This window comes from Chiloscyllium plagiosum, unplaced genomic scaffold (assembly GCF_037043375.1).
Source record: "Chiloscyllium plagiosum isolate Xiang-an unplaced genomic scaffold, Cpla_swu_hap1 HiC_scaffold_10, whole genome shotgun sequence".
Taxonomy (NCBI): domain Eukaryota; kingdom Metazoa; phylum Chordata; class Chondrichthyes; order Orectolobiformes; family Hemiscylliidae; genus Chiloscyllium; species Chiloscyllium plagiosum.
The window spans coordinates 52,954,913-52,970,674 of NW_028270148.1; the positions used below are offsets into that span (position 1 = coordinate 52,954,913).

Sequence of the window (15,762 nt, forward strand, 5' to 3'; positions counted from 1 at the left end):
TGCAAAGGGATCAGGGCTAGGAACTAAATTTCCAAGGATACGAGTCCTACCAAAAGAACAGGTAAATGGGAAGAGGGGGCAGGATTGCCTTATTAGTAAGCAATAAAATTAAATCAATAGCAAGACGTGATATAGAATCAAAGGCATAGAGTCTGTGTGGTTAGAGTTGAGGAGCCGCAAAGGAAAAAAACCCTAATGGGAGTTATGTACAGGCCTCCTAGCAGTAGTGAGGTGATGCAGAAGAAAATAAATCAGGAGATAGAAAAGGCATGTAAGAAAGGCACTATTACAATAATTACCAGGACTCCAATATGAGAACTGGGAAAATCAGGTTGATAGCAGGTCTCAAAAAAAAACCCACAGAATATCTACGAGAACCCATCTGCCCACGAATCAGTTTAAAGCCCTATCTACAGCCCCAGTTATGTGATTTGCCAGGACTCTGTTCCCAGCATGACTCAGGTAGAGCTCACTCCATTGGAACATCTCTCGCCTTCCCCAGTACTGGTGCCAATGTCTCATGAATTCAAACCCGTTTCTCCCACACCAAGCTTTCAGTCATGTTGACCACATGCCAAAATGCTCATGGCTCAGAAAGTAATCCAGAGATCATTATCTTTTTGGTTCTGCTTTTTAATTAAACCTTTAGCTGATCATATTTCCTCTGTAGAACCTCTTTCCTCTTCCTACCTATATCTTTCCCCTCCTACTCCAAGTTCCACTACAGGCAGAGGAGAACAGTGTCTATTTTCCTGACTATACTACCCCTGATTACAACTACATTTCTCGTATCTCCCCCACCGCTGACCACCATCTTAGTTCGCTCATCCTCCCTGTAGCCCCCATTCACATCCACATAGGGAGCAAGAATCTCAAACCTATTAGAAAAGCTCAAGGGCTGAGGCTGCTTCAGCACTACCTCCCGGATCCTTCTACCTGCCCCGGTCATAGACACATCCTCCTGTCCTGACCACTACTGAATTTGAGATAGTGAATCTAAGGGTTGTGACTATTTCTGAAACAGCGTCCATAATGTGTACGGAAGCTGTCACTGGTCATTTTGGTCCTTCCTTGAGGTCCAATCTAAAGTACCATGATCAACTGATACAGCAACTTCCAAAACATACAAAGTAACCTCTCAGCATACTCCCGGGAACAAATCCTTTACAACTAGCACATAAGAAAGCAGCTGTGAAAATGAATTCCAAATATTTGTGATATCCTTTTCGGAACTGTTGTTGTGTCGCCATAGTCTTACCAGACCATAGGGGCTGCTCTCACATTAGAGTGAAGCGACTGGTGATTTAACCTGAGGGCCACCAGACCTCAGCTGAAGGAAGAGGTTGAGAAGAAGAGCCCTTCACAGTAACCTCAAACCAGTGATGGGAATTGAACCCAAGATGTTAGCATCACATTGCTCTACAAACCAACAATCCAGCCAAATGAGCTAAACTAATTCCCCACTTCAGAACTATGGCACTGTAAACTAAATTTGGATTGTGTAGCCTGAACTGATCTGTTGCACATAATTTCTCAGTGCACTCATGTTTGATTCAGCCAGCTATTCCATTCCATGAATGCTCTGCTGTTGCTTCACCTTTGAGCTGTTTTCCTTGCTAGTTTCTGTCAGTGGTAGTTTGCCATTACATTCCATTTCCAGGGAAGGGTGAGGAGGCAGGTCCTTAATCTAATTCAACAAGAACAATCAATTAATCCATACTGTTGGCATTAATCTGAACTACACACTATCTCATGAACCATGTTGTTTCCCTCCCACCCCTAACCTATACTGTTGACGCCTTTGCCAGAGGCAGCTTCTAATGTTGCAATGAACTCACTTTGCTATAATTCTTGAGTTCAAGACATAACATTTAAAATGATAAAACTGCATTAATATTTTATTGTTTCAGGGATGGAAATTCAAACAGCATTAGACCCAAAGCACTCCAATCAAATTGGAAGCTGGCAGGTTGGAGCCAGTTTCTTAACATGATGTTGGTTTTGCTGGTTTTAATCTTTTCCAAACCTGACTCAAATACCCACAGTCTTTCATGTTAAAATTCTACCCAATGACAGAGGTCAATTTTGATTTTGAAATACTCAGTTCCTTTATGTTAGGTTTTACAAATCTGCATGTGCAGCATATCTTGGTATGGAATTTTCCTGCCTAGCTTTCTGTCCATCAGTTTTAACTTTAGAAAACTAAAGAGAGAGCTGTGTGCCAAATAATGTGCTGCCCTTGTACAAACCTCAATCATGAAAGTGCTGATTTATGAAATTTATCCATTTTTAGATTGAGTAATTTCCCTTTTCAGGTATAAATCTTATCTCATCATGAAACATTAACTTTGTTTCTCTCTCCACAGATGCTGTTAGACCTGCTGCGTTTCTCCTGCAATCTCAATGCTTGCTTAAGTATATAATTGTAGGAGCTGCTGGTTTAACTCAAGGAAGAGCTTAAATCCAGGCTGAGTTCACAACCTGCCTGCCCTTTCCATTGCTATTTCCAGTTGCTGACTGGAAAGAAGCTTACACTTTGCCTGCAAGAAGGAAAACTACTGGATCCATTTCAATAAGGAACCGTTGATGGAAAATGACCTCTTAATACCTCAAACTGAGCTGGTCGAAGGGCTTTTTGCACCTAGTATGTTGAATACCAAGTAAATACAAGGAAAATCTCATTCACGCCTTCTTAACTTTTCTCTTTACTTAATGTGGGGGTGGGCACCAAAATCCTAGCTGTCCTAAGGCGCCAATAAATCCTTGGACTAACTGTGAGTATTGGGCTCAGTATTTCTTTTTGCCGGTTGTTTTTATTTTTTTTACTTTTCCTTTAATCCTAGTGCAATTAGAACATTGAGAAATTTGCTTTCACAAGTTGGATGGTGAGTTTATAGACACAGAGTGTTGAAGCTATTTGTTTTATTGAGTTGGCATCTGTCCATAAAAGAACAAAGGCATTTTTAACTGTTATAAGCTATGGTCCCCACAACTGAAACTAAAACAGTCAAGAGAAGTTGAAGAGCATTGGACATGTTGGGCAAGTTGTTTGTGTTCAGAAATTATTTCCAGTACATTTTAAGTTGCAAAATATTTTGGAAGTCATTATGAAAAAGCTTTCAGTTCATTGAGCATATCTACTGCATCACTATATTTTGAAATTTGTTGGTATGGAACTCCACCACCAAGCAATGTTCTAATGTTATTTTAAAGTTTTAGATTGCAAACTGTGCATGTCATTTGAGGAAACCAAATATTGAATCAAGCTGTTGTATCTGCTCAATTTGTTGTTGACTGTCTGGATTGCATTTAGAACTGAAAATAGAAGTTTAATTTGGGTTTCTGTTTTGGATCCTGAACTAAATTATCATTTGCTGCATCTCTGAACTGTTGCTTCTTTATCCAAATGCATGCCGGTTTGAAGTCTGATGGTTCAAATTCCTCAGCAAATTCATGAACATCTCGCACTATCTTTTCAAACACTTTATTCCTGCATTCCCTGAGGGAAGTCATGTCTGTTGGAGCTATTGTTTGGCAGAATGTATGTCAAAGTCCTTTGCCTGAATTTTCTTACTGATATGCTTCTCAAACAAATGAGCAAAACTATATAGTTGAACATGCAAAGACAATTTGCATAAGGTTCTGCATTTACACATGCCTTATACCTGAAGATCCTGTTGGGGTAGTATAATAAGAAATTTCAATTAGTGCATGATTGTTCATACTGAAGGTGCCTCAAGGCATCAACTTAACTTTCCCGTCATATTTGACTGAATGTTTCAGAGTTAGGTAATGCAGATGGACACAAATTTCCTAACAATGTGTTGAACTTTAAAACATCGTGTTGCCGAATAAACTATTTGCCTCCAAACAACATCTGGCAGCATCATTGATGACTAAATTCCAGCAATGTGTACTGCAATGATCAAAACGCACCTAATGATTCATTTTTTTTTGTACTTTTTAAAATTTTAATTTTTTTTAACCTTTCATATTCCTCCCATTACCATAGTTTTGGCTATGCAAGTTCTCAATAGGTAAGGACATTCCTACAATCTTTTGGAGAATACATGAATCATTAAAGCACTCCTTCTATGGTACAAATACAAAAAAACGTTTCTTAATGATCGTTTCTGCGTTATCCTCAACTGGAGATGTTAATGCATCCACAAAGCAAATGATTATTGTATCCTGCTTGATGCAATTCACATCTGGTGTATAGTCCAGATTTATTGAAATGTAAGCTGTCTTTAGTTTGGTGTTATGAACTGCTTCCAACTTGATGTTGGTCAAATCGAACATGCTTGAGAACAAAACCTTTTTGCTATGCTTGTTCGATAACCTGCTCAGCTTTCCTTCTATTTTACTGAGCTCTGGTTTCTTTTTATCTGCCACTGTGCTACTTTTCTGAAAAAAAAATTAAGCAGCTCTTTCAACTAAACATTACAACAACGTGAAATACATAATTCAACTCCTGACATGGTAACAAAGCACTGCAATTTTGTTTCAAAGTAATAGCCTACTAAAATTTTTCAAAGAAAAATTGGACTTTTAATTTGTCTCCCCTTAAAGACTTGTGTCCTCGGTGACTGCTTAATTTACCCATAGGGCTGGGCTGGCCCTGACATCATTATAAATGACAAGTTTTGTTGAATCCAATTGTCTTTCTTGTCTGGTCTTGCTTAACTTCCTAGACATTTATGAGAGTGTACAGACTGTGAAGCAATTTTCCTGTGGTTTTAAGAAACTCCATTTTTGATTTCAGCATCATGGATTTTTCTGGGGTTTGAACAAAAAACTAGAACTGAGGGAACACCCTTTGGTCTAACCCAATAAGGAAGTAAAACAGAAAAGGACCAAATCAAACAATATCTCGCAATCTGAGACTTAAGAAAGGAAGAGCACCATAATTTAAATTCACGCATTCGCTCTTTCCTTTGTGACCCAGGTAATATATATTTAAGGAATGTTTTGAGGCTTGATATTGGGCCCAAGAAATTTTATGGCAAAGGAACAAAGTTAAAACATTGAGGATGTTTAGTAATTTTTAAAAAAACCATTCTAAACTAATTAAATACAAAAATATACACTATTTGCTAATTCCAGCATTTCACAATGTAATCTCCTGAACCACTCTGATCACAATCTGAACCATCAAACAATTCATCCAATAGTCTGAATGTAAAATGCCATCACATGGATATTTCTGGTCTTCACCATTATCATTCATTGTATCACAGAATGCCTACAGCATGGAAGCAGGCCATTCAGCACATTGAAATGGTTCATAAAAGATTTACAAGGATGTTGCCATGTTTGGAGGGTTTGAACTATAGGGAGATGCTGAATAGGTTGGGGCCATTTTCCCTGGAGCACTGGAGGCTAAGGGATGACCTTATTGAGGTTTATAAAATCATGAGAGGCATGGATAGGACAAATAAACAAGGTCTTTTCCCTGAGGTGAGGGAATCCAAAACTAGAGGGCATAGATTTAAGGTGAGAGTGGAAAGATTTAAAAGGAACCTGAGGGGTAACTTTTTCACACAGACGGTGGATGGGGGTGGGAGGTTTACGGAATGAACTGCCAGGGGAACTGGAGGATGCTGGCACAATGACAACATTTCAAAGCATCTGGATGGTTCATGAATAGAAAAGGTTTAGAGAGATATGGGCCAACTGCTGGCAAATGGGACTAGATTAATTTAGGATATCTGGTAGCATAGATGAGTTGGACCTAAGGGTCTGTTTCCATGCTGTGTATCTCTATTACCCCATATCTCTAAGTCCACACTGGACCCTCCGAAGAACATCCCAGCCCCCTACCCTATCTCTGAAATCCTGCAATTCCCATGGCTAATCTACCGAGGCTGCATATCCTTGGACACTATGGGTAATTTGGCATGGCCAATCCACCTAACCTGCACACCTTCAGACTGAGGGAGGAACCTGGAACATCCAGAGTAAAACCACGCAGACCCAGGGAGAATGTGGAAACTCCACACAGGCAGTTTCCTGTGGATAGAATTGAATCTGGGTCTCTGGTGCTAAGAGGCAGCAGGGTTAACAACTGAGTCATGAGTAACTGTCTTTGGTATTCCATGTTTAGAACATTTTTTGAGAACATAGGCATAATGCTCATTGAACAAGTCTGTGACCCATTGGCAATGTTGTTATTGAGGGTGCTTACATATTTCTGCTTTCAGTGAATGAATTTTCACCTTCCAACAGGGAATTATTTCAAATCATTCAGATATTGTCCTTGAGAGGTTTGTTTATATATACATTCAAGGACCGAACTACACATATAAACCTACATTTCCATGTCATTGTTGGTCGATCTCCAGTCATCAAGTGGGATTTGAGTAATGAAGTGGGATTTGAATATGCCCCAGCCAAGCAAATTGTGTAGATCTGCTCATCTCAATTTCTATATTGCTGAAGTCCATTGAATGAAATTGTCTTCATCAAGCCAGCCACACTTATGAAAGTAGATGATAAAGTCTTTTTGAATTTCTCTTTGAGAGCATTGAACTTGAATGTTACCATTTGCTTTAATTTTGTGCCACCTACAATGACATTCAAATGGAATGACTGTGAGCTATGCTTTTGCATGGCCAGTGGTTTAGATTTTTTTTTAAATCAACCTTGGCAAAAGTCTTTTTCATTGGCATATTAACATTTATTAGTGCTTCATTTATAGTTCAAATGTTGGACAAAAATAATGACACAATTTTTACTTGACTTCAGATGATAATTGTCGAGTGTGACGCTGGAAAAGCACAGCAGGTCAGACAGCATCCATGGAGTAGGGGAAATCGACTTTTCGGGCACAAGTCCTTCATCAGGAATGAGGCTCATTCCTGATGAAGGGCTTATGCGTGAAACAGCAATTTTCCTGCTCCTCGGATGCTGCCTGACCTGCTGAGCTTTTCCAGCACCACACGCTCAACTCTGATCTCCAGCATCTGCAGTCCTCACTTTCTCCTTCAGATGACAATTATTGAATTCCATTGTTTTATTAAGTTCAGGTAGCAGATGCGTGTGTTATTTGTGCTTCCTAATAGGTGTTAAATTGCATCTTTTCCTTGATCTTGTGCATCACCAAGCACTAGTCTCACATTCTGAAATATCATTGCTTTTCTTCTGAGGACAGTGTTTCATAGGTGATAATGCAATCATAAGACTGATACTTGTTAACCCAATCTGTCACAATTTTCTTCAGTTAAATTTCCCAAAGAATGACAAGCGTGTAGCTCAAAAGTACTGTTACAGGACTAACATGTACTAATTGATCTGTCAATTAGCTAGAAGATTGCTGGTAGAATTGGCAAAGGAGAAATGTAATGGTCCTTGCATGTGCCTTTAATTAATTAATAAACCATAGTAATTAAAACACAAATTGCTAGAGAAATTCAGCAGGCATGGCAGCATCTGTTCAAAGAAACAAGGGTTAATGTTTTGAGGCTAGTGACCCTTCTTCAGAATCTTGAAACATTAACTCTTTCTCTCCAAGATGCTGCTGGTCCTGCTCAGTTTCTCCAGTAATTTGTTTTTGTTTCAGCATCAACATGTGTTTTTCTTGCAGTAATTGGTCATCACAACACAGCCTGCATCCTCACATTTACTGTAAACTTGCACACAAGGTATTTGACATAATTTGAAAAGGACAAAAGTCATGGGGTAAGCTTTCACTTTAATGTATACAGTACTTGGGACTGTACCCCCACCAGTCATTCATAGAGGGGTATTGTGGGATAGTACTCTACAATAGTCAGTTCCTGAGAAGCCTGGTTGCTAGAAAGAAACAAAGAAAAGAATACAAGGTTCAGGTGTGCAATGAAATGATACTACTGATTATTTATAAGCACAATGATCTCCACAAACAGGCAGTTATAAAATTAGAGTCATACAGCAGGGAAACAGTCTATGCCGAATATAATCCCAAACTAAACTAGTCCCACCTGCCTGCTCCTGGCTCATATCCTTCCAAAGCTTCCTTTTCATATATTTATCCAAATGTCTCTTAAAAAGTTGTAATTGTACCCACATTCACCACTTCAAGTTCATTCCACTCATGAACCACACTGTCTTTAAAAAATTGCCCTCATGTCTTTTTTAAATCTCTCACTTTAGAAATGTGCCCCCTAGTCTTGAAATGCCCCATCCTAAAGATAAGATAATTACCATTAATCTGACCTATACCGCTCATTATTTTATAAACTTCTGCAAGCTCACCTCTCAACCTGTTATGCTCCAGCAAAAAATATTCCAGTTTATCCAGCCTTTCTTTATAACTCAACCCTTCTTTACCCAGCAACACTCTGGTAAACCTCTTCTGTACCCTCTTCAGCTAAATAATATCCTTTCTATGACTGGGCAACCAGAATGGATTGCAGTATTCCAGAAGAGGCCTTGCCAATGTCCTGTACAACCTCAAAATGACATTCCAGCTCCTATACTCAAAGGATTGAACAATGAAGATAATGTAACTGCCTTTTTAATCACCCTGTCTATACGTGATGCAAACTTCAAAAGAATTATGTGCCCGAATTCCTAGATCCCTCTGTTCTACAACACTACCCAAGGCTTTACCATTAACTGTATAACACCTATCTTTACTTGTTGTACCAAAATGCAATACCTCACATTTATCCAGACTGAACTCTGCCATTTTTCATCCCATTGATCCATTTGATCACGATCCCTTTGTAATCTTAGAAAATCACCTTCATTACTTACTATGCCACCAATTTTAGTGTCGACCGCAAAATTACTAGCCGTGCCTTTTATATTCTCATCCAGATTGTTTATATAAATGACAAACGAAAGAGGACCCAGACCTGATCCCTGTGGAACACTACTGGTGACAGGCCTCCAGTCCAAAATGCAACCCAGCACCGTTACCCTTCTAGTGCTGTTAAGCCAATTATGTATCCAAATGGCAAGCTCACCTTGAATCACATGTGATCTAAACTTAGACTAATTAGTCTATCATATGGAATCTTGTTGAAGGCTTTACTGAATTATAAATAAACAAGCACTACTGTTCTGCCCTCAATCTTTTTGGTAACTTTTTCAAAAATACTCAAGTTTGCAAGACACTATTTTCCTTACACAAAAGCATGCTGACTATCCCTAATCAATTTTTGCCTCTCGAAATGTCCATAAATCTTCTCTTCTAAAATCACCTTCAACAACTTATCTACAACCTAAATCTGATTCACAGGTCTATAGTCCCCTGGTTTCTTCTTATAAACTTTCTTAAACAGAGACAATTAGCCACCCTCCAATCATCAGGCACCTCAACCAAAGTTATAGATGATATAAATATTTCTGCAAGGGGTCTCGCAATTTCCTCCCTTACTTCCCACAATGCTCTGGTTTACATTTGATCAGGTCCCAGAGATTTATCCATCTTACATTCTCTAAAATGTCCAGAACTTGCCCTTCTATTAACTGTTCTTAAAACATCAAAACTTATTTCTCTGCATTCTCTAGCCTCCATTTCTTTCTTCACAGTAAAAACTGACAATATATTTAGTATCTCTCCCATCTCCTGGGGTTCAACAGAAAGACTACTTCCTTGATCTTTATGGGCCCTTACCTTCTCTAGTTTCCTGCTTACTCTTAATGCATTTGTAGAATCTTTTTGGATTATAGTTAACCTTATCTGCCAATGCCAACTCATATCCCCTCTTTGCCTTCCTGATTTATTTCTTAAGAATGCCCTGACACTCTTTATATTGATTAAGAGATTCAATTGATCCCAATTATCTTTATCTAGAATAAGATTCTCTTTTATGCTTGACAACAGTTTCATTAGCTTTATTCATCCATTATTCCTTAAATCTTACCAGCTTTACCCTTCACTAACAGGAACATAATGCCTCTGAACGCTCATCACCACGTTCTGGAACCTCACATCTGCCAGACATCCTTTTATCTGCAAATAGTCTATTCCAATCAACTTTTGAAAGTTGTTGTATCATAACTTTAAAATTTGCTTTAATCAAATTAAAAATATTTTAAAACCTTTTATTGAAGTCTTATCTTTTCCAAAATCATTTTGAAACTAATAGAATTATGATCATTGGATCCAAAAGTGTTCCCCATTTTTACTTCAGTCACCTGCTCTGCCATATTGCCCGTAAGGTCTAGTTTTTTTCCTCCTCTATTAATAATATCACTATGTGGATGCTCCTATTTTTAAAGGTTCTATTTTTAAATCTGCTAAATTCACTCTGTAAAGCTTTAATCTTTTCCCTAAAAACACCATTCGTACTAACGTGTATAATAATTTCCAATTTCTCAATCTCACCGTCAGCAATAATGTTTGAAATGCATAGTTTATTAGCACCAAGAAAGCAACATACCATTCTAACTTTATGCTCACTGCCATAGAATCTCCACTTTAAGCCCCTAGCAGGAGAGCCCCCTATAACAATAATCCTATTACATTTTATCAAACACTAACATGAGAACTATTTCCAGTGTCCAATAACTAACTGCCACTTCTATTTTCTTCAGAGAGAATATCCCCTTCAACAGTACCAAAAAACTGAATATCTATTCGACAGAGGAACAGCCAGAGACTTTTGAACTACCCTTCTTATCCTTCCTAACAGTCACCCATCTAGCTGACTGCTTTTACTGAGTTATCAATTCTCTAAATCTATTAGCCATCTCGGTCTGTACCCCTTAGAATTATAGAATCACAGTCCTAGAAATATATAGCATGGAGACTGACCCTTCAGTCCAACTTGATTAATTTAGGATATTGGTTGGCATAAACTAGTCCCATTTGCCAGCATTTGGCCCAGATCCCTCTAAACCCTTCCTATTCATATACCTATCCAGATGCCTTTCAAATATTGTCATTTTACCAGCATCCACCACTTCCTTTGGCAGCTCATTCCAAACACACCCACTCTAGAGTGGCCCCTCTGGTTCCTTAAATCTTTCCTCTCTCACCCGAAGCTTATGGACACTAGTTCTGAACTCCCCCCTCCCAGGGAAAAGACCTTGTCTATTTACCCTACCAATGCCCCTCATTATTTTATAAACCTCTAAGGTCAACCTTCAACCTCTGATGCTCCAGGGAAAATAGCCCCAGCCTATTCAGCCTCGACCTTTGCTCAAACCCTCCAACCCTGGCAACATCCTTATAAATCTTTTATGAACCCTTTCAGATTTCACAACGTCCTTCCGATAGCAGGGAGACGCCCAGAATTGCATGCAGTATTTCAATAGTGGCCTAATCAATGTCCTGTACAGCCGCAACATGACCTCCCAATTCCTATACTCAATGCCTTCTTATTATCCGATCTACCTGTGATGCCACTTTCAAGGAGCTATGAACCTGCACTCCCAAGGTTTCTTTGCTCAGCAACACTCCCTAGGACCTTACCATTGAGAGTATAAGCTTGTTAAGATGTGCTTTCCCAAAATGCAGCACCTCACATTTATCTAAATTAAACTCCATTTGACATTTCTCAGCCATTGGCCCATCTGATCAAGATCCCATTGTAATCTGAGGTGCCCTTCTTTGCTGTCCACTACACCTCCAATTTTGGTGTCATCTGCAAACTTACTAACTATACCTCTTATGCTCACCTTGCTCACCAGTCTCCCATGGGGAGCCTTGTCGAATGCCTTACTGAAGTCTATAGAGATAACATCTACCACTCTGCATTCAGTCCTCTTTGTTACTTCTTCAAAACCTCAATCAAGTTTGTGAAACATGATTTCCCAAGCATAAAGCCATGTTGACTATCCCTAATCAGACCTTGCCTTTCCAAATACATGCACATTCTGTCCCTCAGGATTCCCTCCAACAACTTGCCCACCACTGACGTCAGGCTCTATAGTTCCCTGGCTTGTCCTCACCACCCTATTTAAACAGTGGCACCACATTAGCCAACTTCCAACACCTCACCTCTGACTAATCGATGATACAACTCTCAGTTCCACCACAGAACACACCAGGTGGCCTCCTTTAGAGAATTTCCCTTCCCACATGGTTAAAGATGCCCTCCAACGCATCTCATCCACATCCCCCGCCCCCCCCCCCCCCCCCCCTCCAACAGTAACAAGGACAGAACGCCCCTGGTGCTTACCTTCCACCCCACCAACCTTCGCATAAACCACATCATCGGACGACATTTCCGCCACCTCCAAACGAACCCCACCACCAGGGATATATTTCCCTCCCCACCCATGTCCGCTTTCCACAAAGACCGTTCCCTCCGTGAGTACCTGGTCAGGTCCACACCCCCCAATAACTCACCCTCCCTTCCTAGCACCCTCTCCTGCCACCACAGGAATTGCAAAACCTGCACCCACACCTCCTCCCTCACCTCCATCCAAGGCCCCAAAGGAGCCTTCCATATCCAAAGTTTTACCTGCACATCCACCAATACCATTTATTGTATCAGTTGCTCCTGATGCGGTCTCCTCTACATTTGGGAGACAAGCGCTCTGCTAGGAGGCGTCCATAGGGAACATCTCTGGGACACCCGCACCAATCAACCTCACCATCCTGTGGCCCAACATTTCAACTCCCCCTCCCACTCTGCCGAGGACATGCAGGTCCTTGGCCTCCTCCACCACCGCTCACTCACCACCTGATGCCTGGAGGAAGAATGCCTCATCTTTCACCTCAGGACACTTCAAGCTCATGGCATCAATGTGGATTTCACCAGTTTCATTTCCCCTTCCTCCATCTCACCCCAGCTCCAGCCTTCCAGCCCAGCACCGCCCTCATGACCTGTCCTACTTGCCCATCTTCCTTTCCACCTACCCACTCCGACCTATCACCTCCATCCCCACCCCCATTCACCTATTGCACTCTATGCTATTTTCTCCCCACCCCCCATCTTTTTTATCTCTCCACTCTGCAAACACCCTGCCTCTATTCCTGATGAACGGCTTTTGCCCGAAACGTCGATTTTTCTGCTCCTCGGATGCTGCCTGACCTGTGCTTTTCCAGCACCACTCTAATCTAGACTGTTTTCCAGCATCTGCAGTCCTTGTTTTTACCTTTCTCTCAGTAAGAGGCCCAGCAGAGTTCTAGGGTAAACCATGTTGGGTCGAAGGGCCTGTTTCCACACTGTAGGGATTCTCTGATTCTACTTTTGTGGCACGCTGGTCACAGGCCTCCAGTTTGAAAAGCAATCAATCAATCATTCACCACCACCCTCTATCTTCTACCTTTGAACCAGTTCTGTATAGCGAGTTCTCCTTCTATTCAGCAAGATATAAATTTTCACACCACCCATCACAGGCTCACCAGTCTATAATTCCCTGGCTTTTCCTTACCACTTCCTTAAATAGTGGCACTACATTAGCCAACCTCCAGTCTTCCGGCATTTCACCTATGATAAAGAAAATCCCAGCAAAGGACCCAGCAATCTCTTCCCCAACTTCCCACAGAGTTCCCACACTTCACCTTCAACAACAAAGCCTACAGACAAACCAACAGAACACCCATAGGATCTCCAATAATCAAGCTTCTTAGCAGAGACAGTAATGCAGAGACTCTACCAAACAGCTCTGTCAAGCATCCAACCCAAACTTTGGGTCTGCTACATGGATGACACTTTTGTCATCACTAAACAAAACAAATTAGAGGAAACCTTCAAGACCATCAACAATACCCTTATTGGCATAAACTTCACTGAAGAGGAGGAAAAACAACAACAAACTGCCATTCCTAGACGTCACAATAAAGCGAACAGTCAATGGGAAACTTCAAACCAGTGTCTACTGGAAAACCACATGTACATACCAAATATTGAACTAGGGAAGCAATCACTCCAACATCCACAAACAAAGCTGCATCAGAACATTATTTCAATGAGCCACCACACACTGCAGCACAGAGGAACTATGCAGAGCAGAGGAAAATCACCTACAGGCAATTCAAAAGAACGGGCACACAATGAATACAGTCCACAGATTTCTCAGCAATAAACCCAAACAAGCAGACAAGATGCGTCCAGAAACCCGAGCCACTCTCCCCTACAAAGGCATCTCAGAAATGACTGCCAGACTACTCAGACCCCTTGGCATCATGGTGGTCCACAAACCTATCAACAGACTAAAGCAGCAATTAATGAACTTGAAAGACCCTATACAGACAAGACAAATATCATTTACAAAGTACCATGCAACAACTGTAGCAAACACTACATTGGACAAACAGGCAGAAAACTAGCCACCAGGATACATGATCAACTAGCCACAAAACAACACTCTCTCTGTAGTATCGTTACATACAGAGAAGGACGGACACCATTTTGACTGGGACAACACATTCATCCTAGAACAAGACAAACAGACATGCATGAGAATTCCTAGAAGAATGGCATTCCAACCGGAACTCTATCAACAAACATTGACTTGGACCCCATGTACCTACGCCCTCCCCCACAGAGAAAAAGAGCAGCAAATGACATCACCAACCCAAAGAAACCCAAACATATAAATAGAAAGCAGGAATCATCAGCAGTCCTTTGTCTGGAGGGTCACTGAAGGTATTACCTAGTATGGTGATGAAACATCTGAAAAATGAACCTTCCAGCTCAGCAAGCAAACTTACATCCAGAAGCTCAACCTGAACTCAAGTCTTCTCAAAACTCGCCAGTCCTAGGGAATACTTTTCAAGATATCACTATTTATGTCCTCATTCTCTATCTTTCATACCCCTCTCCACATTAAACACTGATGCAAAAGACTCATTTAGTATTTCCTGCAGTTCCACGCGTAGGCAGCTTTGCTAATCTTTAAGGGGCCCTATTCGCTCTGGTTACCCTTTTGTCCTTAAATGTATTTGTAGTATCCCTTCAGATTCTCCATAACCTTTTTGCTAAAGCGGTCTGATGTCCCTTTTGCACCTTAATGTACTGAATCAGAAAATATCAATTTTACTGCTCTAAAAACACTGCTCCGGACTAGCTTAATACTTATGTTTTTATATTTCAAGTTTAGTCAAGAGACAGAACTCAATAACAACAAATTAAAAACAAAACCCACTATTGTAGAGATTTACAAAAGAAAACCAGTAAGGTTACACTTTAAAGTGCCACTTAACTGCTCCCTGCTGTGACCTCCCACTCTCAGGTTTCTTCAAGGTAGCTAAGACTTTTGCTGTTTATTTTTCTTTGGAAAAACTGATGTCCAGAGATAATTGAAAACAGACAGCAAAAGGCAACAGTTGTGCAGGTAACTGCTGGGTCAGGCAGCAGTGCAAGTTTCTTTCACTGGTTGAATCACTGCCCTTTGTCGGTCTTCCTCCTTTTTAAGAAGTGTTGTTGTTTTGATCTTCACCCCCTCAGTTCCAAAATAATACAACAGCTTATAAAGCAGTAATTACTGCTCTAAGAATTTGAGGAAAATCAGTTCCAACACTGAAAATACCTCAAAAATGGGCAGCTCTTACAATTTTTTTTCCGGTCCTCCATCTTTGATTCCCCAGGATCCTTACGCCCTTAAGAACATTAAGTATTTTAAAAAAGGTACTTTTAATAGTAAATTGGATATAAAGTAAGCTTTTACTACATTGTAGGCAATATTAAAATGTAAAAATATTTAATATGAAACACAAATCTTGAAAAAGGTCAATCACTTAGCTTATTAATGGAATTAAAACGACTCTTCAATAAATTTCAAAAAAGACTTCTCCACAGCTAACCGGTCAGACTCCCCAAAATGACAACACAGCTCCTTGGTTGGAAAATAACACTCTTACAATGTAAAGTAAAC

General features: G+C 40.3%; 1 long non-coding RNA gene across 1 annotated transcript in view; it reads left to right on the top strand.

Annotated features, from left to right (window-relative positions):
* Positions 1-6,857, top strand: part of LOC148148958 (uncharacterized) — a 107,025-nt gene extending 100,168 nt beyond the window's left edge. Inside the window, exons 2-4 of the long non-coding RNA XR_015758449.1 lie at positions 2,367-2,774; positions 4,766-4,948; positions 6,748-6,857. This is a non-coding gene — a long non-coding RNA (uncharacterized LOC148148958). The remainder of the gene's footprint in view (positions 1-2,366; positions 2,775-4,765; positions 4,949-6,747) is intronic.
* Positions 6,858-15,762: the final 8,905 nt, after the last annotated feature.